We start from the raw sequence: 27,957 nt of genomic DNA on the forward strand, positions 1-27,957 counted from the left end.
AGAGGATGGCCCCACTGACACTTAGATTTCAGACTTCTAGCCTGTGGAACTATGAGACAATGAACTTTTGTTATTCTAAGCCACCTGATTTATGGCTTAGAAATGAGGAAACTAATAGATCTGCCTTGTCTGATGTGAGAAGACAGATGATATACCTACACTGAGTCATGTGTGGTTGCTAACAGTTTGGTTGGATGGTTAGGGAATGAAAGAGATTGAAATGTTGGTGACAAGAAAGTATAGAGAAGTGGAATGTTGGCGGTCTTCTTGGAAAAGACAGACTGCGAAGATATTTTTGTCTATGTGAATGATTAACAAAGGATATTCACTACGGAGGAGGCTCTTAATAATCAAGTGGACAAAATGGGATGCTCTATGGATCAGACCTCTTTCCCCAGACCCCCAGTGCTTATTCAGTGGGCCCATGAACAAAATGATTATGGCAGGGATGGAAGTTAGCCATAGACCCAACTACATGGACTTCTCATTACCAAGACGGACCTGGCTAATGCTATTGCTGAATTCCTTATCTACCAATCGCAGAGATCAACTGTGGCCCTTGATCAGGTGCTATTGCCCAGCCACCTGGTAGCAGGTTGATTGACTGGAGCTCTTCCATTGTTGAGAGGGCAGAAAATCCTCCTCACTATAATAGACACACATTCTGGGTATAGATGACTCCTCTACTAATAATTCCACCAGGACCCCCATCAGTAGACTCACAGAATGCCTTATTCACCATTACAGTATTCCAGCAGCATTGCTTCTGATCAAGAAACTCATTTCAGACCAACAGAAATGCAGCAGTGAAGCCTACAGATTTGACTGGTTTTACCACATACTCCATCATCTATAAGCGGCTACTTTTAACTTAAAGGTGGAATTGCTTACTGAAAACTCAGTAATGGTGCCAGATGTGAGACAACATCTTCAAAGCCAGAGTTCTTACTTACAAAATGCAGTATATACTTTGAATCAGAGATCATTATATGGTGTTGTCTTCTCCACGCCAGAATATGTGGATTCAGGAATCAAGAGATGTAAGTGGGAGTGGCTCCTCTCATCATTATATCACATAACCTACTCACAGTTTTTTTTTTTTTTTTTTTTGCTTCCCATCCAGGGAACTCAGATTTGCTGCTTTAAAGGTCTTTGTTCCAAAGGGATGAATGCTTCCACTAGGGGACACAAAAACACATGCACTAAATTGGAAGATGAGGCTGCCACCTGGCCATCTTGGACTTCTTATGTCACAAACCAGCAGGCAGTAAAAGACATCCCTCTACTGCTGGAGTGACTAATTACCAAGAGGGAAATTAGGTTGCTGCTAACCTATAAGTACAAACAGGACTATATCTGAAACCCAGGGCATTTCCAGGAATATATCTTAGTACTTCCATGCCCAATAGTTAAGTGTTAATAGAAAACTGTATTCAAAAAGGGGCAGGATAGGGGCGCCTCAGTGGCTCAGTGGGTTAAAGCCTCTGCCTTCAGCTCGGGTCATGATCCCTCCTGGGATCAAGCCCCGAGTCAGGCTCTCTGCTCAGCAGGGAGCCTGCTTCCCTCCCTCTCTCTCTCTGCCTGCCTCTCTGCCTACTTATGATCTCTGTCTGTCAAATAAATAAATATAATCTTTTATAAAGGGGGGGCAGGATAAACAGTATGGAGATTTCTCAGATAGTTGAAAATAGAGCTACTCTACAACTCAGCAATTGCACTACTAAGTATTTATCCCAAAGATACGGATGTAGTGATCCTAAGGGGCACCTGCACCCCAATGTTTATAGCAGCGATGTCCACAATAGCCAAACTATGGAAGGAGCCCAGATGTCCCCTGATAAATGAATTGATAAAGAAGTGGTACATATATATATACACTGGACTATTACTTAGCCATCAAAAGGCATGAAATCTTAGCATTTGCAATGACATGGATAGAACTAGAGGGTATTATGCTAAGGAAAATAAGTCAATCAGAGAAAGACAATTATCATATGATTTCACTTATATGCAGAATTTAAGAACCAAAACAGAGGACCATAGAGGAAAGGAGGGGAAAACAAAATAAGATAAAACCAAAGAGGGAGAAAAACCGTAAGAGACTCTTAATTATAGGAAACAAATGGGGCTACTGTAGGGGAGGTGGATAGGAGGATGGGTTAACTGGGTGATGGGCGTTAAGGAGGGCACGGGATGTAGTAAGCACTCGGTGTTATATGCAACTGATGAATCCCTGAACTCTACCACTGAAACTAATAATATATTTTATGTTAATTAATTTAATTTAAATAAAATAAAACAAAAAACAACAAAGGGCAGGAATACCAAGGACTGAAATGCTTCAAGAATGAAGATTTAGGGGTGCCTGGGTGGCTCAGTGGGTTAAGCCTCTTCCTTCAGCTCCGGTCATGATCCCAGGGTCCTGGCATCGAGCCCTGCATCAGGCTCTCTGCTCAGCAGGGAGTCTGCTTCCTCCTCTCTCTCTGCCTGCCTCTCTGCCTACTTGTGATCTCTGTCTGTCAAGTGAATAAATAAAATCTTAAAAAAAAAAAAAGAATGAAGATTTAGGGGACATCTGGATGGCTCAGTCAGTTATGTGTCTGCCCTCTGCTCAGATCATGATCCTAGAGTCCTGGGATCAAGTTCTGCGTCGGGCTCCTTGCTTAGCAGGGAGCATGCTTCTCCTCTCCTGCTCCCCCTGCTTGATCTCTCTCTCTCTGACAAATAAATAAAAAAGGAAGGAAGGAAGGAGGAAAGGGAGAGAGAGGGAAAGAGGGAAAGGAAAGGAAAAGGGAAGGGAAGGGGAAGATAGGAAAGGAAAGGAAGGGAAGGAGAGGAGGGGAAAGGGAAAGGGAAAAGAAAGAAGGGCGCCTGGATGGCTTGGTTGGGCATCTCCCTTCAGCTCAGGTCATGATCTCAGGAACCTGGGATTGAGCCCACATCAGGCTCTCTGCTTAGTGGGGAGCCTGCTTCTTCCTCTCCCTTTGATGTTCCCCCGCTTGTGTGCTTGCTTGCTCTCTCTTTCCGTGTCAAATAAAATCTTTTAAAAGAAAGAAAGAAAGTGGGCGCCTGGGTGGCTCAGTGGGTTAAGCCGCTGCCTTCGGCTCAGGTCATGATCTCAGGGTCCTGGGATCGAGTCCTGCATCGAGCTCTCTGCTCAGCAGGGAGCCTGTTTCCTCCTCTCTCTCTCTCTGCCTGCCTCTCTGCCTACTTGTGATCTCTGTCTGTCAAATAAATAATAAAAATCTTTAAAAAAAAAAAAAGAAAGAAAGAAAGTTAAGATCATAACTCTCATACAAATATAAAATGAATATGTCCACAGGTTTTATTTACCTCATTAATTAATGAAGAAGCCAATAAGATGTTACAACTAGATCAAAGGAGAATTCAAATAACCACCACACATAAATAGAATGCAAGGAATGCTAAAAGAATGAATTTACCAAAAGATACAAAATGTTCTAATCACCAGGAAATAAATAATCAATTGTATTCCACTGACACAATTAATTTCCATTTCTATGGGCTAAGTCGTTTGCATTAGTTTTCTACCCCCCCCAACATAATAGTAAAATACCCCAAAAAACACACAAAAAAAGGTTAATTAGGAAGTGTGCTCAAGGCAGTATATTCAATAAATATACACATAACACATAGAACATGGATGAATAATAATATCACTGAGTGGGACAAAAAAATGGGAGAGGGTTGTTAGTTTCTTGCTTGCCGGCTCCCAGGCCACCTGGAGCTGGACCCTGTGAGCTCGGCTCATTTGCCTACTGGTACAGTGTTGGGCCTTACAGCAGAGGGCACTGGAGGGACACCGCAAGACATAGCAGAGAGGTGGGTGGCTTTCCTTCTCAGATCTTCACATTCCTGGGATGTCTCCTATGAAGACCCAGTGGCAGATTTGACCACCACCCTAAACGGATCGCTTCCGGGGGACCATCCCTGGCCTGCAGGCTGCGCCCCAGCTCTGGGCTGTTGCAGCACTCCCCTGAACTCATCTGTCCTCCAGTCTGTTGCAGCCTTATCCTCTCCAAAGACATCTGAATCTCAGCTTCGGGTTGGGGTGGGGTCTGTTCCAAGTGGGTGGGTGGATGTTTTCCCTCAAGCATACACATAGTTGTGGTGTTTATATTTGCTATTCTGTAGAGTTATCTTTTACCTCTCCTAATAGTTAACCACCTTTTATTAGTCAATAATATCACATTAAATATTACTGATAAATTATGGGTGTGGTCTCTGTTTCCAGACTGATAAAAACATAACCTTATTTATTTTCTTCCTATTCATTTCTTAAACTCGTCAAGTCTTTATTATTACCCTAACAAATATATATTAGCAAGCTCTCCTGTCCCTTTGATATCCTCCCAAAGCAGCCATCATATTAATAATAGATAGGATTTTAGTTCTGCGTTGTAATGGATATATTTTCTCTTTCTCTTTTCTTTAGTTCTAGTTACTTTTTCTTTTCTTTTTTTTTTTTAAGATTTTATTTATGGGCACCTGGGTGGCTCAGTGGGTTAAGCCGCTGCCTTCGGCTCAGGTCATGATCTCAGGGTCCTGGGATCGAGCCCCACATCGGGCTCTCTGCTCAGCAGGGAGCCTGCTTCCTCCTCTCTCTCTCTGCCTGCCTCTATGCCTGCTTGTGATCTCTCTCTCTCTCTGTCAAATAAATAAATAAATAAAATCTTAAAAAAAAAAAGATTTTATTTCTTTGACAGAGCAAGAGAGCACAAGTAGGGGGAACAGCAGAGGGAGAGGGGGAAAGCAGGCTACCCTCTGAGCAGGGAGCCCAGATGTGGGGCTCGATTCCAGGACCTTAGGATCACAACCCTAGCCAAAGGCAGATACTTAACCATCTGAGCCACCCAGGCACGCCTGCTTTTTCTTTTTTTAAGGCTACAACAAACTGTACCTAAATATATGATACAGTTACTTCTGATCTCTCTTAAAACACATGAGGACTTTTTTTTTAATTTTCTTCTCATTTTTGTACTTCCTCAAAAACGTTTTCAATGTGAGTCTTTCTGTGGCAAATTTTCTGAGAACTCGTACACTTGAGGATTAATATCACTTTCCTATGCCTTTATATTTAAAAGACAATCTGGGTGAATATAATATTCTAGGCTCAAGGGGTTTTTGTTTTGTTTTGTTTTGCTTTGTTTTCACTATAACATAGACTACTCCTTTGCCTTCCTGCAGCCAGTATGCTGTTGAGAATTCTAATATCGGTATGATTCCTTTTCTCCTTTGCAGACTATATGTTCTCCCTTTCTAGAAAGTTTCAGACCTTTTCTTTATCTCTAGTACTCTTTCACTATAACTTGTCTCTGAGGGTTTCCTTATGTCTTCTCTGAACTTTCTGATCTAAAATCATTCTTCATTAGTTATGAGAAATTTTATTATTTCTTCAAATATATTATTTCTTCAAATATATAAAACATCCTGTTCTTCCTTATTCTTTTGCATTTTGTCTCTTGAGACTCCTCTTACAAAGATGCTGATACTACTACTATTCTCCACATCTCTTTGCTATGTTTTGTTCATTATCATTTCCTGCTAGCATTTCCATTTGTTTGATATGAGTTTCTAAAGGAGAGATCAACAAACTACAGCCTATGGGCTAAATCCAGCTTGTCATCTATTTTTGTAAATAAAGTTTTATTGGTATAGTTATGTTCATTTATGTATGATCTATGGCTGTTTTTCTTTTTTTTTTTTTTCTTTTTTTTTTTTTATAGATTTTATTTATTTATTTGACAGAGAGAAATCACAAGTAGATGGAGAGGCAGGCAGAGAGAGAGAGAGAGGGAAGCAGGCTCCCTGCTGAGCAGAGAGCCCGATGCGGGACTCGATCCCAGGACCCTGAGATCATGACCTGAGCCAAAGGCAGCGGCTTAACCCACTGAGCCACCCAGGCGCCCCTCTATGGCTGTTTTTCTGCTACAATGGAAGAGTTGAGTAGTTCCAACAGAGACCATATGACCCACAAAGTTTAAATATTTAAAATATTTGCCATCTGGGGGCACCTGGCTGGCTTAGTGGGTTAAAGCCTCTTGCCTTCGGCTTAGGTCGTGATCCCAGGGTCCTGGGATCGAGCCCCCACATCGGGCTCTCTGCTCAGCAGGGAGCCTGCTTCCCCCCTCTCTCTTTGCCTGCCTCTCTGCCTACTTGTGATCTCTGTCAAATAAATAAATAAAATTTTTAAAAAAATATTTGCCATCTGGCCCTTTATAGAAAAAATTTGCCAATCCCTACTCTATATGATAGGAACAATTTTCTTTTCTTCTAGACTGTACCTTGCCCACTTTTGTTTTATGAATGAATGAATGAATATGAACGAATGAATGAATAAGTCTTGAAAGACAAATATCTATCAATAGGTAGAACTGACATAGATTTATTTCAAAAGATGAAAAGAGAACATACTTGCTAAAAGGAACAGGAACAGTATAAGCAAAGGGGTCCCTAGTTGGCTCAGTTGATTAAGCATCCAACTCTTGATTTCGGTTCAGGTCTTAATCTCAGAGTTGTGAATTCAAGCTCCACATTGGACTCTGATTGCTGGGCATGGAGTCTACTTAAAAGAATACATAAAGTTGTTTAAAAAAAAAAAAAAAAGAAAAGGAAAGGAAAGAAACATATAAACAAAGATACTAAAGTAAAAAGGGTAGATTTCTAGTAGAGTGAAATATTTAACAAAAGTGAAGCTGGAAAAACTGATTAAGAACTCTTTTAGAGGGGCTCCTGCGTGGTTCAGTGGGTGAAGCCTCTGCCTTGGGCTCAGGTCATGGTCTCATGGTCCTGGGATCCAGCCCTGCATTGGGCTCTCTGCTCAGCGGAGAGCCTGCTTCCCACCCCTCCCCTCTGCCTGCCTCTCTGCCTACTTGTAATCTCTCTGGCAAATAAATAAGTAAAATCTTTAACAAAAACAAAAACAAAAAACAAAAAACAAACAAACAAAAACTCTTTTTGAAAGTCTGGAGTCTAGAATGGAGAGATGGTGCTTAGTTCTCTTTGCCAGTGCCAGATATGTCACATGACCGGAAATATGCTTTAGGAGGACTCATCTGGCAGCATTGTGGAGAACACACAAGAGAGAGAGGACTGAGGAGGCATGGAGAACAGTTCAGAGGCTGTGGAACAGTAAAATACAAAGGAGCTCACTCAATATGGTGATGTAAGCTCAGAGTCACAGTGCAGCTTGCTAGAGTCGCTGTACTTGGTCTCTATCCCAGACCCACAGTAGCCTAACTGTGGGATACTAAGCAAGTTGCTCAGTCTTTCTGAATTTCAGTCTCTCTCTCTCTCTTTTTTTTTAAAGATTTTATTTATTTATTTGACAGACAGAGATCACAAGTAGGCAGAGAGGCAGGGGGAGGGGCGGGGAGGGAAGCAGGCTCCCTGCTGAGTGGAGAGTCGATGTGGCTTGATCTCAGGACCCTGGGATCATGACCCAAGCTGAAGGCAGAGGCTTTAACTCACTGAGCCACCCAGGCGCCACTCTCTTTAAAAAAGAAAAAAAAAAAAAAATATATATATATATATATATATATATATATATATATTTATTTATTAGAGAGATCACAAGTAGGCAGAAAGGGAAGGGGAAGTATGCTCCTTGCTGAGCAGACATCCAGACCTGAGGCTCGATCCCAGGACCCTGAGATCAGGACCTGAGCCAAAGGCAGAGGCTTAACCCACTGAGCCACCCAGGCACCTCTGAAGTTCAGTCTCTTTGTCTCTAAAACATGTTGATTCAGTGAGGATCCAATTAGGAAAATAACACTCCTGCCAGGTAATTTAATAGAATTTAATAAGATAAGACAGTCTTACGGACTGAAGAATTAAAAGACCCAACAGGGGATTAAGCAACTGCAGGAAGCAATGGTCACTTCCAAGGCTGGCACGAAGGCCAAACAGTGTTAGCAGACCCCAGGAGGCAGAGCTGCTGATCAGGACATGGGGGAGCTAGAGCTAGGGAGGAGGGGCAGCCCCTGGCTCAGAGCCCTGCCCAAAGCAGAAGGAAGAGAGAGACGCTCCAGAGTCTCCTCTCACTCTGCCCTCCAGTCTCCTTCCAGTGACATCCATTGGCCAACCTAGACAGAAGTCAGTTTCCCAGCACAGAAACCTAGGAAAGGTGATTTGCAAGAATCAATCCCCAGATCCACAGCAGAGGCTGGATGAGCTGGGACTGGATGTGAGGCAAAGAAGCAACTCGGGCACACACGGATACATCACCGCAGCTGAGTCTACACCCTGGGCCAGCACATGCTATACAATCAGTGAAGGGTCACAGGCTGGGTTTTTGTCTTGCCCTTTCTTACATCTCCATCCTCATCTTTTACCAATTTCCTCCTAATTTCGGGCATACTGAAGTATTTCTAGTTTCTAAAATTCACCATGAACTCCATCACTTTGGGACTTGTGAGTGTTTATCTCCTTTTGCCCACATAGCTTTATGCCCTTTGCTAATGACTCATGTTTCCCCCAACTCCCTCTTTCTCTTTGTTATTATCCTAGACTCTGCCTCTGGCAGAATGTTGTCCCTGAGTCCATCAGTGTTTGTTAGATGCTCCTATCTATGCTCTAATAGCATTCTACGCATACCTCATAGCACTGGGCAGACTGCAGGACAATGAATTTATCTCTTTGTTTTAGTTTTCTACTGCTGCCTAACAAATTACCACAAACCTCACAGTTGAAAACAATACACATTTTTGACCTCACAGTTTCTGTAACTGAGAAGGCACACATGCTTTACCTGGGCCCTGTGCACAGGATCCTACCTGGCTGAAATCAAGGTTTTGGCCACTGTATCCTCCTCCACAGGCTTGACCAAAGAAAGATCCATTTCCAAGTTCCTTTGGCAGAATTAGTTGTATGACTAAGGTTCCTGTTTTATTGCAGCTGGTGTCCAAAGACCACTCTCAGTTCCCAAAGACACTTTCCGGTCCTTGTCACATGGCCCTCTCTATAACATGATAATCTGCTCCTTCAAGGCCAGTGGGAGAGCTTCTGCTATAGCTTCAAATATCTCTGCCTTCCTCCTCCTTTGGCATCTAGATCCTCTTAAAAAAAAAAAAAAAAAAAAAAAAAAGGAAAAAAAAGAGCTCACCTGATTAGGTTGGGCTCACCGACATTCAAAGAAAGAAAAGTTAAATAGCAAATACACACCAGGATGGTGAATCTTGGGGGCCATTTAGAATTCTGCTTTCCATACTCTTCTTCTAGATGTGAAATGTGCAAAGACAAGCCAAGTTTCTTATTTGTCATTATATCCCAGAACGGAGCAGAGTCAGTACTTGACACTTAGTAGCTATTCAATGAAAGAATGAAGAAATACAATAAGAAAGGGAAGGGAATGTCTAGGGGAGGGAAATATTTAAATAGAAAGTAAAATATAGGTGCACCTGCGTGGCTCAGTCGGTTAAGTGTCTGCCTTTGGTTCAGGTCATGATCCCAGCATCCTGGGATCGAGCCCCACCTCCGGCTCCCTGCTCGGCGGGAGTCTGCTTCTCCCTCTGCCCTTCCCACTCTCTCTCTCTCTGTCAAATAAAAAAAAAAAAAGAAAGAAAGAAAGAAAGAAAAGAAAAGAAAGTAAAATATGACTTGGTAGGTAATAAACATTTGAACCTGAATCTTGGGTCTATAATGGTACCATTATAAAAAGTTGAAAACGGGCGCCTGGGTGGCTCAGTAGGTTAAAGCCTCTGCCTTCAGCTCAGGTCATGATGTCAGGGTTCTGGGATCAAGCCCCGCATCGGGCTCTCTGCTCAGTAGGGAGTCTGCTTCCCCCCCTCTCTCTGCCTGCCTCTCTGCCTACTCGTAATCTCCATCTGTCAAATAAATAAATAAAATCTTAAAAAAAAATAAAAAAAAATAAAAAAAAAGTTGAAAACAAAATAGGAGGAATTGGGTTGGGTGAGTTGTGAAAGAACAGGGGGACAGAATGAAATGATTTGTATTTCATACTTCGTATGCTGACTTTGTTTTGCCTATGGTACAACCATGTGGAAATCTCCTGTGAACAAATGAGCATGAAAGTCTGGAACTTTCATGTGTGCCTGGGTAGCTCAGTCAGTTAGTGTCTGCCTTCAGCTCAGCTCATGATCCCAGGGTCTTGGGATGGAGCCCTGCATCCGGCGCCCTGCTCAGCGGGTAGCCAGCTTCTCCCTCTGCCCCTGCCTCTGCTTGTGACTCCTCTCTCTCTCTTTCTCTGTCTCTCTTTCTGTCAAATAAATAAATAAGTCTGGAACTTAGAAGAGAGATATGGGTTGAGGTGAATCATAGTATTGAGTATTGAATTCTTGAAGTTGTGCCATAGTTGGTAAGTACTCTTACCACCAATCCTTCTCCCATGGAGGCACCATAACTTGGCTCTTGTACTCTGGCTCTGACTCATGTCTTTTCTTTTTGTACTTTCCAGCTATTTGATTTTCCCAGAATTACTCAGATTTTTCTTATCCTCATCCTATTTAACCCTCCAGATGTCACTGTCAGAATAAAAACCCATTGTTAACTCTCTCAGGCCTGCTGATATGGATTTAACTGTAATAGACATAGTTGAGAGATATTTATACTAATCTAATTCTGTGTATAGTGGTGAGAACATGACCTGGAACCACAGAAGAGCTGGGTTCAAGTACTTCCTCTGTTTATTTTCTGTGTAATCATTATGGAGATGATCTCTCTGAGCTCTTTTCTTCTTTATACATGAACTATATATAGACACATGTTTTCAAGAGAATTAAATAAAATTTTGTGTGTGAAATGTCTGATAAATTATGGAAATTCAGTAAAATGCCACATTAATTTTTTTTTAGAAAAAATATGGATGTCGTGCTCATGTTCTTTTGCTCCAGATTCATTGGGATTTTTCAAATTGCTATTATAAATATGAAATCAGTTTAACAATATTACCACATAACTAAAAAACATTCCTAATCCCCACTGGGATTGGGAAGTAGTATGTACTAGCAATGTGTAAAAACTCCCACACCATATGAAACTCTTATTGTACTGGTTAGAAAAAGTGATGTCAGGTTACTCGGAACCATATTTTCTGCTAAATATTCATGATGCAATAAAGAAGTTATTTTAATTACAGTAATATTGCACCTAGTTCTTTTTAGAGCGGAAGACAGCAGGTTTACATTTGCATATCTGCCTCCCTGGTTGAGATGTAAAGCTAGGAATTTCTGTATCTGCCTACAATCTATGCTGAGCTCTCAGCACGCTTTCTTACTACATGGTTTTAGGGATTATGACGGCAGCCTTCCAGTATCCTATTCATTTTCCTTTTTTTTTTTTTTTAGGATTGTATTTATTTGTCAGAGAGAGAAAGAGTAGAGAGAGAGAGCGGGTGAGCACAAGCAGGGGGAGGGCAGGCAGAGGGAGAAGCAGGCTCCCTGCTGAGATGAAGGCAGACATTTAGCCCACTGAGCCACTCAAGCGTCCCTCCTGTTCATTTTCATAAGATAGCCTCAATAGTCTGTCTAAAATGCAGCCGGAGATGCCTGGGTGGCTCAGTCAGTTAAACAACTGTCTTGGGCTCAGATAAGGTTCATAGAGTTCTAGGCTCAATCCCCACGTCAGGCTCCCTGCTCATCGGGGAGTCTGCTTCTCCTTTTCCCTCTGTCTGCCTCTCCCCTGTTTGTACTCTCTCTGTCAGATAAATAAATCAATCTTTAAAATAAAATAAAATAAAATAAAATAAAATAAAATAAAATAAAATAAAATAAAATGCAGCCTACCCACTGCACTTAGGATGAAAGGACAACTCTAGCTTAGCATGGCAGGTACTTTACCAGCAGTTTCCTGTTGACCTTTCCTGTCTTCTGTCTTATCACTGCCCCTCGTAACCTTTGCCCCAAAGCCCTACTACCCCCTCTTTGTGCTCTTTTTTTGGGGAACTGGCTCTTCCACCACTTTCCCTTACCTGGTTTAGGCTAAGTTTTCCACCTCCCTCCTCACTGTCGCTTTCTCCTCATCTGTACACCTCTGAACTCTGGGTTGCTTGTTTTCTTTTCTTTTCTTTTTAAAATATTTTATTTATTTATTTGACAGAGAGAGAGAGAGAGAGAGATCACAAGTAGTCAGAGAGGCATGCAGAGAGATAGGGAGAAGCAGGTTCCCTGCTGAGCAGAGAGCCCCAGGACTCTGAGATCATGATCTGAGCCCAAGACAGAGGCTTAACCGACTGAGCCACTCAGGCGCCCCTGCTTTTCTTTTACAAGTGTATACTCAGCTTTCAGTTTGGTCGAGGTTTATTTACACTTTAAAGAAATTATCCCTTTGAAATAAACATACAGTAGTTTTGGAGTAACATCATTTTTCTTTTCTCTTTTTAAATATTTGAGAGAGAGAGAGTGAGTGAGAGAGAGAGCATGAGAGGGAAGGTCAGAGAGAGAAGCAGACTCCCTGCAGAGCCGGGAGCCCAATGTGGGACTTGATCCCTGGACTCAGGGATTATGACTTGAGGTGAAGGCAGCGGCTTAACCAACTGAGCCACCCAGGTGCCCCTGGAGTAACATAATTTAAACTGCTGGTCTTGCTGACTGAAGAGTTTAAGAGCCCTTTAGGCTGGCCAAGCAACAGCCATCCATTTCATGATGCAGGCACATTTTTCACCAGTCTCCATTTTAACATGATGTTCCTGCCTCTTTGTACCATTTGGGTGCTTTGAGAATACAGCCTATGAATTTCTGTGAGTCCCAGGGTGTTCACTGGTTTGTCTTTAAATTTTAAGTAAAAACATGGCTGAAAATTGTCAAGAAGCTTCCCAGGAGTCCTTACATTAAGAGGTAGTTTTTTGTTTCTTTTTTTAAAAGATTTTATTTATTTATTTGACAGACAGAGACCACAAGTAGGCAGAGAGGCAGGGAGGAGGAAGCAGGCTCCCTGCTGAGCAGAGAGCCCGATGTGGGGCTCTATCCCAGGACCCTGGGATCATGACCTGAGCCTTAGGCAGAGGCTTAACCCACTGAGCCACCTAGGTGCCCCTAAGAGGTAGTTTTAAAAGTACTTTTTTTTTTTTTTAAAGATTTTTATTTATTTATTTGAGAGAGAGACAGTGAGAGAGAGCATGAGCGAGGAGAAGGTCAGAGAGAGAAGCAGACTCCCCATGGAGCTGGGAGCGCAATGTGGGACTCGATCCCGGTACTCCAGGATCATGACCTGAGCCGAAGGCAGTCGTCCAACCAACTGAGCCACCCAGGCGTCCCAAAAGTACTCTTTTAAAAGGGAAAAGTGGGGGCGCCTGGGAAGCTCAGTTAACTAAGCATCTGACTCTTGATTTCAGCTCAGGTCATGATCTCAGGATCTTGAGTTCCAGCCCCGCGCTGGGTCCATGCTGGGCGTGGAGCCTGCTTAAGATTTTCTCTCTCCCTTTCCCTCTGCCCCTCAGTAATAATTGCTACACCAACCTGGGGCTCAAACTCAGGATCCCAAAATCAAGAGTCACATGCTCTTCTCACTGAGTCAGCCAGGTGCCTCAGAAAGACAACTTTTCGAAAGAAAGAAAGAAAAAAAAACCTCACTAGAATAACTATCCTGCTTTTTATTTATTATGAAAAAATTTAGGGGTACCTAAGTGGTTCAGTCAGTTGGGCATCTGCCTTTGGCTCAGGTCATGATCTCCAGAGTCCTGAGATTGAGCCCCAAAACAATGAGCTCCCTGCTCAGTGGGGAACCTGATTCTCCCTCTCCTGCTCTACCTGCTTGTGCTCTCTCAGTCAAATAAATAAATAAAATCTTTAAAAAAATTAATTTTGGGGATGCCTGGGTAACTTAGTCTGTTAAGCCTCTGCCTTCAGGACCTGGGATTGAGTTCTGGATCAAGCTCCCCGCTCAGCAGGGGTCCTGCTTTTCCCTCTGCCTGCTGCTCCTCCTGCTTGTGCTCTCTCTCTGTCAAATGAATAAATAAAATCTTAAAAAAATTAATTTTGGGTGCCTACATGTCTCGGTTGGTTAGGCCACTGCCTTTGGCTCAGGTTGTGATCCCGGACTACTGGGATCAAGTCCCGAATTTGGCTCCCAGCTCTGCAGGGATTCTGTTTCTCCCTCGGACCTTCTCCCCTCTCATCTCTCAGTCTCTCCGTGTCTTTCAAATAAATAAATAAAATTAAAAAAAATTAATTTTGACTTTAGTGTTTTTAAATATTAAAATATATATGTATATATATATTTAACAGACAGAGATCACAAGTAGGCAGAGAGAAACAGGCAGAGAGAGAGAGAGAGGAGGAAGCAGGCTCCCTGCTGAACAGAGAGCAGGATGCAGGGCTGGATGCAGGGCTGGACTCTGGGATCATGACCGGAGCTGAAGGCAGAGGCTTTAACCCACTGGGCCACCCAGGCGCTCCTGACTTTAGTGTTTTTAAATAACCTACCATCTTTCCAGAAATTAATCAATAGAACTATGTGTTGGAATTATTTATTTATTTGTTTCTGCTAGGCACTGGAAACTTTGTCATAGATATGGCCTATCACTAGCACACAGCCTTAAGAATATTCATATAAATGGAATGGACTACTCTCTGAAGCAAAACTACATCATCTTCTACAAAAAGTTGTTGCAAAATTACATCCTTCGGCTTTAAAAGCAGGAAAATAAAAGTATCAAACTCTCAACATTATTTACTAAGCTGACCACAGTTTGAAGGTATTAGGAGGTAGAATAGGATGATTAAAGGAACATGACAAAGGAAAAAGTTTTAGAAAGGAATAGTAAAGACTTTTAGATTATAAAATATTATGCACATATATATTACAATGAAATGTATTAGTTCCATAACAAAAAGGTTAAAATGTTTTTTCTGATTAGAATAGATACCAATCTCTATTGGAAACTTTTTATTTTTTTAAAAGATTATTTATTTATTTATTTGAGAGAGAGAGAGAGCATGAGAGGGGAGAAGGTCAGAGGGAGAAGCAGACTCCTCATGGAGCTGAGAGCCCGATGTGGGACTCGATCCCAGGACTCCGGGATCATGACCCGAGCCGAAGGCAGTCGCCCAACCAACTGAGCCACCCAGGCGTCCCTCTATTGGAAACTTTTAAGAACAATACAAACACCTGTCAGAGGTGACTCCTGCTCATAGATGACCTCTAACGCTTTTGTCCGGAGACACACCAAGACACTTTCATTATTTAAGCAGTTAAGGTAAGCCAAATCAATATCATCATGGGAGCATAGGGAGGAGGAAGAAGAGTTATATTTTGGAACACAGCCCATGGGAAATTAAGCCAGGTAACCAAAGGTTTAATTTGGAAATGCAAATATCTATTGATTAGGTTTTCAATCCACACCGTTCATGTACATGAGGAAGGAGTAATGAGGGACAAAGCAATAGCAACAAGGAGGAGGAGGAGGAGGAGGAGGAAAAAGGAGAAGAGAAGGGTGAGAAGAAATACAAAGGGCACCGAGGGGGTTATTTTCATTCATTACATTAATATACATTTACATCACATTACTGTTGAGAAAGGTAATCTTCTTCATCCAAGTAATTTCACCCACTTTAAACCATTATGATACTGTAAAAACCCATCTAAGCCGTTCATTGTAATCTTTCTGCATCTCTTTCGGTGAGGGAGGAGAGATGGCGCAAAGACCAAACTCGATGCTTTCCTTATATTCATAGAAGGAATCGCTAGCATCTCAACTAGACATTAGCTTTCCCTTCTTCCTTTGGTTCTGTTTGCCAAAACCCCTACCCCTACGAGGATTTTCTGGGTTTGGGCAGTGAAATGCAAGAACCCAGAGGTTGGTTTCAGGAGATCTGTTTCCCGTGCCACTTTGTAGCTTGCGGACCTTGGGCACAACACTTAATTTTCAGCTCTTCGGCTTCATTATTTGGCTAATGGCAATAATGATGTATCTATTTTATAAGGTTGTTGTGAAGATGAGTTGGGCCTGTGAGTGTGAAAAGCCCTCTATAAACTGGAAAACACTCTCCAGATGTGAGTTATTATCTCCTTTAAAGGGCACAGAATCTGTTTCAATTGTATAGGAAATTGCAGGAAGTCTCCTTGACACTTTTAGTCAAAACTTGACATTGAGCTGAATCCCTCTGAGGAACAGAAATGGTTCTTGCGCCCCACGTCAGCCCGGGGCAGGGTCACCCACGCTGCCGGTGCGGTCACTGCAGTATTCCATCCTCCGCTGCCGCTCCCCCTGGATCCTCCCACCGGTTTCCCGAGGAGAGTGGCGACGTTCCTAGCCATTTGGGTGGCGCCAGCTAGAGGGCGTGGGCCAGGCTGATCTGCCTAGCGCCCGGCTGCAGGGTGGGGGCGGGCCAGGCCGGGGGCGGGGCCACCCGAGGAGGGCGTGGCCTTGCCTCCGGGGCGTTCAGGCTCTGCGGGCGCGCGGAGCTCGTGGGCCAGCAAGCGGACTAGCGCGCGGCCCCTGCGCACTCGGCTGCCGCCTGCGCGCGTCGCGGGCGCAGCTGCATTTTCGCTTCCGCGGCTCGCGAGCCGAGACTGGTGCGAGCCGCCTCTGACTTGCGGGAGGACGCTTTCCTCTTCGCTTTCCGCACCCGCGCCCTTTCCCCACCGCAACAGGTCAGGGGAGAGCGGAGGTGGCGAGGGCGCACGACTTGAGACTGGAGGAGCAAAGGTCAGGAAGGTAAGCGGAGCCCCTGTACGCCCCCGGGCTGGGGGTCAGCCTCGTCGGGAACGCCGCAGCCGCTGACTTCTGGGAAGCCCAGGCTCTCCCCGCCTCGCTGCCTGCTTCCCAGCACGCTGACTCAAGTAGCTGGCGTTTCCACTTTTCCGGTGGGAACGGGCGAAGGAGACGCGGTGCTCGCATCACCCTTGCAAGTCTGGGGCAGGTAGCGTCTGGAAGAACTGGGGGTGGAGCGGTGGGAAACACAGGAAGAGACCCATTTTCCTTCCCCACTCTCCCAAATCCGACGTCTCCCGGTGCGCCCCGCGTCTTGCGGAAGGATGTTCTGTTTTGGAACCTAGTCTCTGGGTTGCGTAATAGAAGTGTCCCAGAAGTTTCTCGGGGAGTAAAAGCGGGGCTTTTCTCTCGTCCATTCCGAGTTCCCCATCCCCCCCGTCATTGTCAGCCTTCTCTTTGCGTGTGGTTGGGAGAATTACTGGATCCCGTCCGATCTAATTGTGATTGAGAGGAAGGCGCGTGTTCGGTGGTCCGCAGCTTCGAGAGAGCGAAGGGGGAAAGTTGAAGGCACCTTCTGCGATTTGCCCCTGGGGCGCAGGGGGACGGCATCTGCAGAACGTGGAACTGGTTAATTTCTCTTGATAATTTTTCACGCCGGTGTCTGATCCTCCTGTGACTGCTGCATTCGAGCCCCCCGACGTTGCAAACACCAGGGTCGTCGAATTAAAAAGGGAGAGGAATTGGAGAGTTGTGTAAATCGTACCCATCTTAACGTAATGGTAGTTACATTAATGAATTTGCAAGGGACCTTTGAAGGTCTCGATACTTTCTTAGTAGGTTGGACTTCCAGGAGTTTCTGCACTCACTTACACCCCAATATTGTTATGCAGATTGTGCCAGGAAGACCTTTGGCTTTGGAGGTGGAGATGTGTCCGTTTCATCCGGGAGCCAGCCTCTCTTGCGGGGAGGGGAGGTACGAGGGAGAGGGGGCGCTTGCAGACCATGTTTTGCTGTTTTTTTAAAGTGTGGGATCGGGCTTTTTTAACCCTGTCGGTGCACGTTGAGGGCTGGGGGCCGGGAATGACATATCATCGAGGAACCAGACAGATTTAAAACTTTAAAGGCGAAACCGTAATTAAGGCGAAGACCCAGTTCCCTGGGACAGTTGCAAAGTGAAAACTCAGAAATTGAGACCCAGAAACATCAGACAAGGGAGCGCCCTGAAAAGTGTGGGAATTTTGTTTGTGCAAGATTATTTCAGAGCAAGTCTGGCACATTTCGTAGGAGGTAGGCAGAGGTGGGATACCTCTCCCGGAGCTCTGTGCGTCAGTCAGGCTCCGGGTGGAGATAGAAGGCCCGTAAAAGAAAAAGACCTTTGGACTATGAATCTAGTTCTCTTCAGAGACTTGAGCATACCTAGGCATGGCCCTGTTTCAGTGTTTACTTCCTCTGTCTAATGTATTTCCTTAGCTTGCCTTTCATCTTTAGTGGAAAGGATTCCTTGAGTGGATATTCTGGAAATAAATTCATAGGAGAGTTGAAAATTCTGGATGGTTCTCCTGCTTTAATTTAAAGGTGTTGCCCCTTGCCAGTGTTAGAAAATACTGTATTTGAAGATAAAGATGCAGAAAAGGCATGGAGAGTACTAAAGGGTAATGACCCAAGAGAATTAAGGGAAACTAGGAGAGAAAGGAAAAGAGTAACTTGTAGTACTTATTGTGTAAAACTAGAAGGATTAATTTGAATTTAGCTGATTTAGGAGAGAGGGAACCCCCAAAAGGACTTGGGATGTTTAAGACATTGAAGACTAGGACACAAGGCTTTGAAAAAAATGAGCTTAGGGGCACCTGGGTGGCTCAGTGTGTTAAAGCCTCTGCCTTCAGCTCAGGTCATGATCCCAGCATTCTGGGATCAGCCCGGGATCTGACTGGGCTCTTTGCCCAGCAGGGAGCCTGCTTCCCTTCCTTCTCTCTCTGCCTGCTTCTCTGCCTACTTGTGATCTCTGTCTGTCAAATAAATAAATTAATTAAAAAGAAAGAAAGAAAGAAAGGAGTTTAGGTGCGCCTAGTAGCTCAGTGAAGGAGTCCAACTTTTGATCTCAGCTCAGGCCTTGATCTCAGTGTCATGAGATCAAGCCCCTCATTGGGCTCCACGCTGGTTATGGAACCTTCTTAAATAATAATAAAAAATGAGTGTAGATACTGGGAATCTCCCCCTTTCTTTTCATTTTCTAGATAAAACTTACAGGAGTAATGAGACTAGAGGTGTGGAATTTGCAGGCTTTCCACCTGCAGAAAGAAAATGAACTGTTACTTACCAGAGTTAACATGTCTTATACATTCTCTGTAGCAATCAGATTTCTGTAGTGGCTTTGGCATTTGTGATTTGCTTAACTCTTCAACTCTGTAAAAAACACAATCTTGAAGAATCACAGTGTGTCAAATTAGAATACAAAGGTCATGCAGGGACTGAGAATTTAAGGTCAGAAAAGCCCAGTAATTTTAAACATTGCTTTCTCTGGCAAAATGCGGAGTATGGGGGCGCCTGGGTGGCTCAGCGGGTTAAGCCGCTGCCTTCGGCTCAGGTCATGAACTCGGAGTCCTGGGATCGAGTCCTGCATCGGGCTCTCTGCTCAGCAGGGAGCCTGCTTCCTCCTCTCTCTCTGCCTGCCTCTCTGCCTGCTTGTGATCTCTCTCAATAAATCTCTCTCAAATAAATAAATAAAATCTTTAAAAAAAAATGCGGAGTATGCCTGCATTTTTTTGCCACCAGAAGACATTGTTTTTGTGGGGTGTTAAGACTTACTACTTTGACGTAGTAGTTAGACTACATCAAAGCTGGCTGCTTCTTCTGTTTCCTATCTGGCTTGACTGAATTTGGAAGGGGTGGGTTGAGCTAAAAGTTACTGTTTTATTAACTAAGGTTCTTAATTGGATTTTGGATTAAATTTGGAAGAGTACTGTCTTATTACAATACATATGAGTTGCATGTCTGAAAACGTCCACAAGTCACTGTAGCCATGTGATTGTTCCGTTGAAGTAATATCGCCTTGAGTTGAAAAGATGGGTTAAAAAAAAATTAAGTTTAGAAAGGGCAAACTTTTTTTTTTGTTTTTTAAAAGATTTATTTATTTATTTGACAGACAGAGATCACAAGTAGCCAGAGAGGCAGGCAGAGAGAGGGAGGGGGAAGCAGGTTCCCTGCGGAGCAGAGAGCCTGATTCCATTGGAGGCTCCATCCCAGGACCCTGGGATCATGACCCGAGCTGAAGGCAGAGGCTTTAACCCACTGAGCCACATAGGCGCCCCGGCAGTTTTTTAGTATTGTTTTCCTTTGCAGTTCTAAAAATTAATATTGTTTTCCTTTGGAATTCTAAAAAAAATAATTATTAATTTGAGAGAGACAGAGTGTGCACAAGCACAAGCTGGATGGCCACAGAGAGAGGGAGAGAGAATCTTTAAGCAGATTCCATGCTCGGCACAAGCCCAGGAGCCAGCATGGAGCTTGATCCCACAACCCTGAGATCACAACCTGAGCTGAAGCCAAGAGTCAGTTCCTTAACCGACTGCACCATCCAGATGTCTCTTAGTATTTTTTTAAGAAGCAAGTGAAAGGAGTTTTATGCTTAGCTGTAATTTGTGCTTTCATCAAATGAATTTACATAAGCATTTATGAAGTTAATTGGTCATTCAAATTACAAATCTTAAGATGGACTGATGCTTTCACTTTTTAAAAGGTAGAGCTAATTTATTTATAAATATTTGGATCATTATAAGACATAGTTGGGATAGTATCCTTACAATTAAAGCCCTGTACTGAAAGCTGACCTTCAACTTGAATTCATTTGCTAACCTAGATATGTCTGTTGAAGCTAAAAGCTTCAAGTTCCCCTTTTTCAAAAACTCTAGATTATTAACTAATTTTTCAGGAGATTGAGAAAGTATTTAGAGAGAATACAAATTAAGGAACTGCATTAATGTAAATCTACAAAGTTTTGTAGATTATATTTTCCTCATTAAATTATATATTCTCTTTCCAAACAATACGTAATTGGCTGTAGTTTTCTAGCTGCCTCTTTTTTATACACAGTAGTAGTTTATTTAATATTTGCTGACTTGAATTTCAGATTTTATTAAAATAGATTTCATAAACCCTGTAATCCATTTATTAAAACTTTACCACAGTGTAGAAGTAAATGTGAAATATGTAGTTCTTTGTAGGTACACATCCTTTATTCCTGACTGTTCATATATGCACAAGAGAGTACTGTAGACTTGAAATCCTGAGGTTCTAAGGCCATCAGGGTTGCTAATAGGCGTTTCTGTCTTATGCTTAGGATAGAACTCCTTCAGTAGTGTTCTCCAGGGGAAGAAAATCAGCTGATTTTCTTAAATTAGCTGGCCCATTTTAAACATGACTAAGGATTTCTTGTTCGAGTGACTTTTTCCTTTTAAAAGGCTGGAATTATTGTGACAAGTGGAGTCCAGAGAAGTCAATTACATCATTAACAGGCTGTTTCATATCCATTCCTAATACCTCATATGTGTGGAGCATCTTCTGTGTGCCAGGCAGTACTCTAAACTTTGGAGAAACTGTGATAACACCACGATCAAGAAAGAGAACTCATGTAAGGTGGACTTAACATTCACATAGCATAGAAGGTATTTACTAGCAGCTTTCAAGTACTGTATCATTTAAGCTTAATTGCAGCTCTAAAGTTGGAGTTCATTTTCCATTTTAAAATCAGGAAATTGAGTTGAAGAAGTTAAGTGACTTGACTCTGTGACTCAAAGCCTGGTGCCCTTTCCACTATGGTACACTGTGTTGGCTTGGTTGATACGTGGTTTCCTGTTTTTCAAGAATTACAGCTTGACTCTAAAATATAAATAGTGTTTCTCCCTTGGCTAAGTAATTCTTTCTGATCATTATGGGAGTAAAAAAGCAGGTATTTTCATTTAGCATTCTGGACATCTATTTGTGACTCCAAAGGAAAATATTATGCAGGCCTGTTAAAAAGACATGTGGTGTTTATTTGCACCACATGAAGATTCTTACCTTCCTAAAAAAATGACATGCAAGGGCTTATGAACCACCTCCCTTAGAGTTTGATAGCTATTCATGTTATGAAAGGTCAGTCACATCCCCATGTGAATCAGGATATACTATTTCCTTCAGTCTTACAGATTCAGTGAATATATGCAGTATAGCAGTGGTTTTCAAACTTATTGTCAGAATATTCTGGAAGACTTGTCGAAACATAACGTCTCCTCTGCCATCCCCTAAACCCCCCAAATTTCTGATTCAGTAGGTCTGGGTAATGCCCAAGAATTTGCATTTGAAACATGTTCACAAGTGATATTGATGATGCTAATTCTGGAACTACACTTCAAGAACTACTGCCATATAGCAGAGAATTAAAAAATTTAAAAGCGTGATTATTGAACCAGACAGCTTGGGCTTGAATCTTGCATGTGCCACCTACTAGCTGTCACACCTTAGGCAAATTACTTAAATTTTTGTCAAAAAACTATGAAGGCTCTGAGATTTTACCCTACTTTCAAGCTAACAAGTTAACCTGCCCCAGTTTCATGGGGTCACGGGAATGACTTTATTGCTCATAATAATAGCTGTAGCCAGAGTGTCAACATATTCCTACACTGGTTCCCTAAGCACCATTTTCCAAAGCGAGACGTGGAGAGAGTCAGATGACACCTGGAAATAAAAAGGGTTGCATTACAGGAGAGGAATCCTGAGCTAAGGGAATCCTAATCCTTTATAATGGGCAGTAAGCATGCCTGCCCTTTGCTCCGGAGGGGAAGACGTTATTTTGTTTATACTGAGCAGTAAACATGCTGCCCTGTGCTGTAGGAGACAGTCTTTTTTTCTAACGCTGTTCTCTATACAGACTTCCTTAAACATTGTTTGGGACAAAGACAGTTGGTGCCTCTGCTTGTACAATATGCAGAAATGCCATGGATGCATGAAGAACTGACTTCTAACACTCTTCCATTCCCTTACAAGATAGGGTTAATAAGGCTGTTACTCCTAATTAGATCTCCCTTACTGGGTAGTTGAGTAGATTAAAGGTACTAAAATTTGGCAAGTAAGTGGAGCAGAGCATAATACGTGCTACATAGTTATTTCCTGTTATTATTCCTGAAGGAACAATGTGTGTATGTGTGCCTTTAATGGTAAATATTACCTTACAAGATGAAATAATTGCTTTACTGAGTATCCCTAACTGTGAGTTTGTTCCGAGGAATTTCTTTCATGGGTCTGCATTTTAAAATGGGATGGAGTGTTGTTGTACTAGCCCATGGAGAATGAGGCAGAAACATTTACTACCCATATTCATGTGTACTTTGTGTTTCTCTGCCTCATTATGATTACATAGAATCATGTGACTGATTCCGGGGGTGTCTGGCTGGCTCAGTCGAAGGAGCATGGGACTCTTTTTTTTTTTTTTTTTTAAGATATTTATTTATTTATTTATTTAACAGACAGATCACAAGTAGGCAGAGAGGCAGGCAGAGAGAGAGGAGGAAGCAGGCTCCCTGCGGAGCAGAGATCCCGATGTGGAGCTTGATCCCAGGACCCTGGGATCATGACCTGAGCCGAAGGCAGAGGCTTTACCCCACTGAGCCACCCAGGCGCCCCGGCTCTGGTTTTTGATAAGCAACATCTTGGGGAAGGATTTTCCTTTCCCGACAAAAGGAGAAAGGTGTGGTTGCCAGAGCCACACGTTTCTCCTCTCATCTTCTTCCAGCCTTAAATGTAGGTAAGATACCTGGTTATGGCAGCAACTTTTTTTTTTTAATAAAAGATTTTATTTATTTATTTGACAGAGAGAGATCACAAGTAGGCAGAGAGAGAGAGAGAGGAGGAAGCAGGCTCCCTGCTGAGCAGAGAGCCCGATGCAGGACTCGATCCTAGGACCCTGAGATTATGACCTGAGCCGAAGGCAGTGGCTTAACCCACTGAGCTACCCAGGCACCCTGGCAGCAACCTTTTTATACCACGAGGTGACAAGCATGAAGATGCCATGCTAAATATGGCGGAGCAGAAGGGCCAGAGTTCTTGATGGCCTTGTTGAACAGCTAACGCTATACCACTAGCCACCTTCTTCTGGACTTGCTCTGGAAGGATAAATTTCCATTATTAAGAAGTTGTTACTTGCAGCTAGACACATTCCTAACCCGTGTAGATTATAACAGCATTGAGAGTGGTTGGCTGAAGGATGTGGTTGAAGGCACAACCGTACTACATTAGCTACTGTACTCAGCAAGGCCTCTTTGAGAATGTATCACTGGGTAGAGACCCAAATGATGAGAGACCAAATAAGATAGGAAAGGTTTACTTGAGTTTGGGGTAGCACCAAAGTCCTCTTGAACAAGGATTTTGAGGTGAAGAGACAGGGAAATCCATGATGGATTTCTGAACTAAGGGTGCCACATGTCATTGGAGAGCTAAAGGAACTGTGAGTGATCAGTTCAGTTTGGGGCCATGATCGGCGTGGGGCAGAGTTGGGGGAGAATGCTGACGCAAACAGTGTATGATCCATGACTCACCCCTGACACATTGCCTGTTACCAGGCGACTGTTAACTCCTGGAGGAATGTGTGGGGAACGGAAGTAGACTTGACAGGGACTATTGACCAGTCCACTCTCGCTCTAGAATCCGGACTGGGTTCTTTTCCTCATATTCTTCTTTGGCAACTGGGTCATGGTCATGGGGCTTTGAGACCTTATCTCTGTTGTCACTGAAAAGGAATATATGAATTTCCCCAAGCATGTGCTTTGATTGGCAGGAAAATAACCAGAAAAAAATGAAGGAAAAATTTTTTTTACTTGAGTTATTTTATCTGCTATTTTGGTGAGAAAAGCACTTTGATATGCATGACTTTTTTTTTTTTTTTTTTTTTTTTTTTTTTTAGATTTTATTTATTTATTTGAGATACCACATGGGAAAGGGATGTGAGGGGTAGGGAGTGACGGTGAGGGAGAAGCAGCTTCCACTGAGCAGGGAGCTGGACCAGGGTCTCAATGCTAGGACTGTGGCATCAAGACTCGAGCTGAAGGTACATGGTTAACAACCGAGCCACCAAGGCTCTCTGACATTTTTACTTCTGAATAAATTTGTTGCAAGAGGCTGGAAGGACTATAGAAGACCTGGCAGGGTACATTCCTAAACGAAACATATTTAACTTTTATAAAATGTAGATGTTGCTGACTTAAAAGAGCTATGTATTCCTCTCCCCCTGTCCAAGCCCCAAGGGCAGCTATGTGTTGAGTGCCTATGATGTGTCAGTGTGCTAGGCATTTTAGCTGGGGTGTATAATTCACTCTTTTCAGTAATACTGTAAAATTTGCTACTTTCCATTTTACGGATGGGAACACTGAGGCTGGTAGAGTTTAATTTGCCAGAAGTGATTGCCTGTCTTAATTGAACCCATCCTCTTTTTTGCTGTACAGCCAAGTTGGTACTTTCTCTGCCCTTTTTTTTTTTTTAAATGGGAGGATTTTAAACTGTCTACCTCCCCCCCCATCACATTTTGTCTTTATAATCTAGGGAAATAATATTTAAAAATGTGTGAAAACTTAAGACCTGATTTCAATATTTATAGGTCAGTCCATTTTCCTCCCAGGCCCTGTTATTTAGAGAAAAATGTGTTTATACGGATAATAAAGGATTCGTAGCATATATAATAGATGTGCCCCTTTCCAGAGAAGTCACCATTTACAGTTTGGTATATGTGTGTGTATACATGTGTGCGCATGTATGCACATTTGCTTGTGTATGGTGCATAAACAAAAAGCATTTTTTTAAGCAAATTGGCTCACATTGTACGTTATACACCTTGTTTAGATAAACGTATTCTTTTTTGATCTGTTGCGTCTCATGATGTGTCATAATTGATTCAGCCATTTTTGTGTTGGCATGTCTTAAGTCGGTACCAGTTTTCTTAATGCTCTAAATAATATTTTATTGCACATAATCCCTTGTACACATGTGACTATATTTTTGTTTTAAGTCATTTCTAAAATTTAAATTCAGTTATTTAACATACAATGTATTACTGGTTTCAGAGGGCAGGTCTGTGATTCATCAGTCTCGTATAACACCCACTGCTCATTACATCACATGCCCCCCTTCATGTCCAGCACCCAGTTAACCATCCCTCCACTCCCCTTCCCCTCCAGCAGCCCTCAGTTTGTTTCCTAAGATTAAGAGTCTCTTGTGGTTTGTTTCCCTCTCTGGTTTCCTCTCGTTTTATTTTTTCCTCTCTTCCCCTATGATCCTCTGTTTTGTTTCTTAAATTCCACATATCAGTAAGATCATATGATAATTGCCTGTCTCTGACTTATTTTGCTTAGCATAATACCCTCTATGCTCAGCATAATACCCATCCATGTCGTTGGAAATGCTAAGACTCCATTTTTTTTTGTGATGACTGCGTAATATTCCATTGTGTATATATACACCTCTTTTTTTTTTTTAAGATTTTATTTATTTATTAGAGAGATAGAGAACACAAGTAGGCAGAGTAGTAGGCAGAGGAAGAGGGAGAAGCAGACTCTCCACTGATTAGGGATCCTGATGGGGATGCAGTCCCAGAACCCTGGGATCATGACCAGAGCCGAAGGCAGCCCAGCCCCTTAACCGACTCAGCCACCCAGACGCCCATACCACCTCTTCTTTATCCATTCATCTGTCAGTGGACAACTGGGCTCTTTCCATAGTTTGGCTATTGTGGGCATCGCTGCTATAAACATTTGGGTGCAGGTGTCCCTTCGGATCACTACATTTGTATCTTTGGGGTAAATGTCCAGTAGTGTAGTTGCTGGGTCGTAGGGTAGCTCTATTTTCAACTCGTTGAGGAGCCTCCATGCTGTTTTCCAGAGTGGTTGCACCAGCTTGCATTCCCACCAACAGTGTAGGAGGGTTCCCCTTTCTCCGCATCCTCGCCAGCATCTCTCATTTCCTAACTTGTTAATTTAGCCATTCTGACTGGTGTGAGGTGGTATCTCATTGTGGTTTTGATTTCTTTTTCCCTGATGCTGTGTGATGTTAAGCATCTTTTCATGTGTCTGTTGGTCATTTAGATGTCTTTTTTTTTTAATTTTTCAAAAAGATTTAATTAATTTATTTGATTGAGTGAGACAGCGAGAGAGAGAACACAAGCAGGGGGAATGGGAGAGGATGGTGCAGGCTTCCTGCCGAGCAGAGAGCCTGATGTGGGGCATGACCCCAGAACCCTGGGATCATGACCTGAGCTGAAGACAGACACCCAGCGACTAAGCCTCCCAGGTGCCCCCCATTTGGATGTCTTTTTTGAGAAATGTCTGTTCATGTCTTCTGCCCATTTCTTGATTAGATTATTTGTTCTTTGGCTATTGAGTTTGATAAATTCTTTGTGGATTTTGGATACTAGCCCTTTATCTGATATGTTGTTTGCAAATATCTTCTCTTATTCTCTTGGTTGTCTTTGGGTTTTGTTGACTGTTTTCTTTGCTGTGCAAAGCTTTTGATCTTGATGAAGTCTCCATAGTTCATTTTTGCCCTTGTTTCTCTTGCCTTTGCTGATGTTTCTAGGAAGAAGTTGCTGTGGCTGAGGTTGAAGAGGTTGCTGCCCATGTTCTACTCTAAAGATTTTGATGGATTCCTGTCTCACATTGAGGTCTTTCATCCATTTTGAATCTATTTTGTGTATGGTGTAAGGAAATGGTCCAGTTTTGTGACCATGTTTTTGAGAAAGAGTCTTTGAAAGAGACATCTGAAGCATATACTAATTGCCTTTCTTAGCAGTAGTTTATGTTAATAACTTCCTGACTACAGTAGGTCTTCATTCCAACCTAACCTAACCTTGTGAGTTGCATGGCTGCTCTGTACAGCTGTGTGATTCATATATCAGCACCTAAACAGTCTTTCATGGGCTGACTTTGTTTTTTTTTAGTGAGACATAATTGAGATAACAGTAATCTGAGGATGCAGCCTCTTAGCACCTGCCACCTGGCAAATTAAAGAATAAAGAATTTGAGTTGAATAGACAAGTTCCTGGCTGTGCCCTGGCACCGGATCCCTCAGAGAATGTTTCTTTCACTTTTTATTGTATCTACTCACCCAAGAATCTGGTGGTGAAACCCACAAGTTTGGCTGACCCCTTCAATGTTGGACTTGTCCATCTCTAAGAGAGTTAAAAAGAATAGACTTTGAAGATTTAGTTATTCATTTGAGAGAGAGAGCAAGAGCCCTTGAGTGTGTGTCACTGTGAACACATGTCAGTTGGGGGAGGGGCAGAGGGAGAGAGAGTATCCTCAAGCAGACTC

At 42.8% G+C, this 27,957-nt stretch overlaps 1 protein-coding gene across 3 annotated transcripts in view; it reads left to right on the top strand.

The window, feature by feature from the left end:
• The first annotated feature begins 16,332 nt into the window (after window positions 1–16,332).
• The window catches only part of AFF1 (AF4/FMR2 family member 1), a 203,703-nt gene continuing 192,078 nt past the window's right edge, over window positions 16,333–27,957 (top strand). For all 3 annotated transcript variants that reach the window (XM_032332809.1, XM_032332810.1, XM_032332812.1), the window contains exon 1: window positions 16,333–16,633. The gene's annotated coding sequence lies outside the window, so the exon portion shown is untranslated. The remainder of the gene's footprint in view (window positions 16,634–27,957) is intronic.

Source organism: Mustela erminea, chromosome 2 (genome assembly GCF_009829155.1).
Source record: "Mustela erminea isolate mMusErm1 chromosome 2, mMusErm1.Pri, whole genome shotgun sequence".
Classification (NCBI taxonomy): Eukaryota; Metazoa; Chordata; class Mammalia; order Carnivora; family Mustelidae; genus Mustela; species Mustela erminea.